The sequence below is a fragment of the Centropristis striata genome, chromosome 18 (assembly GCF_030273125.1).
Source record: "Centropristis striata isolate RG_2023a ecotype Rhode Island chromosome 18, C.striata_1.0, whole genome shotgun sequence".
Taxonomy (NCBI): domain Eukaryota; kingdom Metazoa; phylum Chordata; class Actinopteri; order Perciformes; family Serranidae; genus Centropristis; species Centropristis striata.
The window spans coordinates 36,201,856-36,206,855 of record NC_081534.1 but is presented as its reverse complement, the minus strand read 5'-3'; the positions used below and the strand labels follow the sequence as shown (position 1 = coordinate 36,206,855).

General features: G+C 43.3%; 1 protein-coding gene across 1 annotated transcript in view; it reads right to left on the bottom strand.

The window, feature by feature from the left end:
• The window catches only part of LOC131990883 (NACHT, LRR and PYD domains-containing protein 3-like), a 220,691-nt gene that overhangs the window by 61,394 nt on the left and 154,297 nt on the right, over positions 1 to 5,000 (bottom strand). The window lies entirely within an intron of this gene.

Below are 5,000 nucleotides of genomic sequence, written 5' to 3'. Positions count from 1 at the left end.
ATTGTTATAACTTCTCCATTCTTTGTCCCATCGTGTCCAAACTTCTCATGCTTCATCAGAGTCCAGCCCTTAACACTTCTACATAACAATATTTCATAAAGCCCCGCCCCTTATGCTTTATCCCCGCCCCCTTTCATAAAATGACCACGTTGCATACTTTACATAACTCCTCAGACAGATTTCACCCCATGGACTTCAAACTTGGTCAGTACAATCACAAGGCCTTAGGGATCAAAAGTTGTATAAATCTTACCCGACGGTCACACTACGTGGGCGTGGCATGGCGGCAAAATATGGCGTCTCGCCATCTAACACCAGACTGCATAACTTGATCATACATTGTCCAATCCGTCCCAAATTTCACACAAGTGATAAGGGTCCAGCCATAAACACATCCACATGTCAATATTGACACACAGTCATAGCGCCCCCTGCAGGCAACAGCAAGTAACATGTTTTTCACTTAGCCCCAGCAGTAGGTTTCACATAGACACACGAAATTTGGTACACACGTGCTTCATGTGGAGACGCACCAAAAAGCCTCTTGGACCCATACCCTCAAACGTACAGGAAGTCGGCCATCTTGGATTGAATATCGCACTTGTCATCGTTTTTCGCCATTTCCAGGTCGCATACTTTAACGAACTCCTCCTACAGATTGTATCCAATTGACTTCAAACTTGGTCAGTACCATCACAAGGCCTTTGGGATCAAAAGTTGTATAAATCTTTAACGACGGTCACACTATGTGGGCGTGGCATGGCAGCAAAATATGGCGTCTCGCCATAAAACACGAGATTGTTATAACTTCTCCATTCTTTGTACCATCTGGTCGAAACTTCTCATGCTTCATCAGAGTCCAGCCCTTAACACTTCTAAATAACAATATTTCATAACGCCCCGCCCCTTATGCTATATCCACGCCCCCTTTCATCACATGACCACCTTGCATACTTTACATAACTCCTCCTACAGATTTCACCCCATTGACTCCAAACTTGGTCAGTACCATCACAAGGCCTTGGGGATGAAATGTTGTATAAATCTTTACCGCCTTTCACACTATGTGGGCGTGGCATGGCGGCAAATTATGGCGTCTCGCCATAACACACGAGACTGTATAACTTGACCATACATTGTCCAATCAGTCCCAAATTTCACATACGTGATTAGGGTCCAGCCTGGGACACACCCACAGGTCAATAGTGACACATAATCATAGCGCCCCCTGCTGGCTACAGGAAGTAATTATTATTATTTTTAGGGGGAGTAAATCGCTTATTTGAGGCCTCTATCATATTCAAAAACGCGCCATATTTTGAATATACATTAATAAGATTTGAAATTTACGTATTCTGGTATTCGCGGGAATGGACCTTGCAAAATGACTCACTAGCGCCCCCTCAAAATTTTCAAAACATCCTCACAATATAGGTTTTTTTCACGTAGTCACACGAAAGTTGGTACATATGTGTATCATGGGAAGACGCACCAAAAAGCCTCAACAACCCATACCCGAAAACGTACAGGAAGTCGGCCATCTTGGATTGAATATTGCACTTGTCATCGTTATTCGCCATTTCCAGGTCGCATACTTTTACGAACTCCTCCTACAGATTTTATCCAATTGACTTCAAACTTGGTCAGTACCATCACAAGGCCTTTGGGATCAAAAGTTGTATAAATCTTTACCGATAGTCACTCTATGTGGGCGTGGCATGGCGGCAAATTATGGCGTCTCGCCATCTAACACGAGACTGTATAACTTGACCATGCATTGTCCAATTTGTCCCAAATTTCACACACATGATTAGGTTCCAGCCCGGGACACACCCACATGTCAATATTGACACACAGTCATAGCGCCCCCCGCTGGCAACAGGATGTAACAACTTTTATGCCTAGCCCCAGCAGCAGGTTTCACGTAGAGACACGAAATTTGGTACACACGTGCTTCATGTGGAGACGCACCAAAAAGCCTCTTGGACCCATACCTCAAACCCAACAGGAAGTCCGCCATCTTGGTTTGAAAATCGCACTCGTCATTGTTTTTGGCCATTTCCAGGTCGCATACTTTAACAAACTCCTCCTACAGATTTCACCCAATTGACTTCAAACTTGGTCAGTACCATCACAAGGGCTTTGGTATCAAAAGTTGTATAAATCTTTACCGACAGTCACACTATGTGGGCGTGGCATGGCGGCAAAATATGGCGTCTCGCCATAAAACACGAGATTGTTATAACTTCTCCATTCTTTGTCCAATCTATCCCAAATTTCACACACGTGATTAGGGTCCAGCCAGGAACACACCCACATGTCAATAGTGACACACAGTCATAGCGCCCCCTGCTGGCTACAGGAAGTAACATGTTTTACACCTACCACAAGCACAGTGGTAGGAGACACGCCATTTGGTACGCATAGGGACTGAGCCAACAGCGCCGCGCCCGATGTGCCCTCCCCTGACGGCGCCTCCCCCGACGGCTCCACTCTGCGAGGGCCCGTTCAGTACTGCGCGCAGTCCTAGTTATTAGGGACCGAGCACTAACGGTGCAAGGACCCTATTGTAATTGGTCCGTTTTTTATTATTATTATTATTCTTCTCCCAAATGAATTGCCTTTTTGGGGGCTTTATCATATTCAAAAAGTCACCAAATTTGAAATATACATAAATCAGATTTGAAATTTACGTATTCTGGTATTCGCGGGAATGGACCTTGCAAAATGACTCAGTAGCGCCCCCTTGAAATTTTCAAAACATCCTCACAATATAGGTTTTTTTCACGTAGACACACGAAATTTGGTACATACGTGTATCATGGGAAGACGTACCAAAAAGCCTCAAGAACCTATACTCGAAAACGTACAGGAAGTTTGCCATTTTGAATTGAATATCGCACTTGTCATCGTTTTTGGCCATTTCCAGGTCGCATACTTTAACGAACTCCTCCTACAGATTTTATCCAATTGACTTCAAACTTGGTCAGTACCATCACAACGACTTTGGAATCAAAAGTTGTATAAAGCTTTACTGACGGTCACACTATGTGGGTGTGGCATGGCGGCAAAATATGGCGTCTCGCCATGAAACACGAGACTGTATAACTTGACCACACATTGTCCAATCTGTCCCAAATTTCTCACACATGATGAGAGGCCAGCCCTGGACACACCCACATGTCAATATTGACACACAGTCATAGCGCCCCCTGCTGGCTACAGCAAGTATTATGTTTTACACCTACCCCGAGCACAGTGGTAGGAGACACGCCATTTGGGACGCATAGGGACTGAGCCCACAGTGCTGTACCCGATGTGGCCTCCCCCGACGTGCCCTACCCGGACGTGCCCTCCCCCGACGGCTCCACTCTGCGAGGGCCCGTTCAGTACTGCGCGCAGTCCTAGTTAGGGACCGAGCACTAACGGTGCAAGGACCCTATTGTAATTGGTCCGTTTTTTATTATTATTATTATTCTTCTCCCAAATGAATTGCCTTTTTGGGGGCTTTATCATATTCAAAAAGTCACCAAATTTGAAATATACATAAATCAGATTTGAAATTTACGTATTCTGGTATTCGCGGGAATGGACCTTGCAAAATGACTCAGTAGCGCCCCCTTGAAATTTTCAAAACATCCTCACAATATAGGTTTTTTTCACGTAGACACACGAAATTTGGTACATACGTGTATCATGGGAAGACGTACCAAAAAGCCTCAAGAACCTATACTCGAAAACGTACAGGAAGTTTGCCATTTTGAATTGAATATCGCACTTGTCATCGTTTTTGGCCATTTCCAGGTCGCATACTTTAACGAACTCCTCCTACAGATTTTATCCAATTGACTTCAAACTTGGTCAGTACCATCACAACGACTTTGGAATCAAAAGTTGTATAAAGCTTTACTGACGGTCACACTATGTGGGTGTGGCATGGCGGCAAAATATGGCGTCTCGCCATGAAACACGAGACTGTATAACTTGACCACACATTGTCCAATCTGTCCCAAATTTCTCACACATGATGAGAGGCCAGCCCTGGACACACCCACATGTCAATATTGACACACAGTCATAGCGCCCCCTGCTGGCTACAGCAAGTATTATGTTTTACACCTACCCCGAGCACAGTGGTAGGAGACACGCCATTTGGGACGCATAGGGACTGAGCCCACAGTGCTGTACCCGATGTGGCCTCCCCCGACGTGCCCTACCCGGACGTGCCCTCCCCCGACGGCTCCACTCTGCGAGGGCCCGTTCAGTACTGCGCGCAGTCCTAGTTATTATTATTATTATTATTATTATTATTATTATTATTATTATTATTATTATTACCATTATTACTATAATTATTATTATTATTATTATTATTACTATAATTATTATTATTATTATTATTATTATTATTATTATTATTATTATTATTATTATTATTACCATTATTACTATAATTATTATTATTATTATTATTATTATTATTACTATAATTATTATTATTATTATTAGGGACCGAGCACTGACGGTGCAAGGACCCTATTGAAATTGAAGGAATTATTATTATTTTTAGTCCAAATGAATCGCTTTTTTGGAGCCTTTAACATATCCCAAAACTCACCATTTTTGGAATATAACTTGATCTCCCGTGAAATTTACGTATTCTAGTATTTGCGAGAATGGGCGTGGCAAAATGACTCACTAGCGCCCCCTAAATTTCATATCCTCACACTGGTTTGTCGTAGACACACAAAATTTGGTACATACGTGTATCATGGCAAGCCGCACCAAAAAGTCAGTGGAAGCCATATCCTAAAACATACAGGAAGTCGGCCATCTTGGATCGAATATGGAATTTTCCCCATTTCCACGCCGCATACTTTAACGAACTCCTCCTACAGATTTTATCCAATTGACTTAAAACTTGGTCAGTACCATCACAAGGTCTTTGGGATCAAAAGTTGTATAAAGCTTTACCGTCGGTCACACTATGTGGGCGTGGC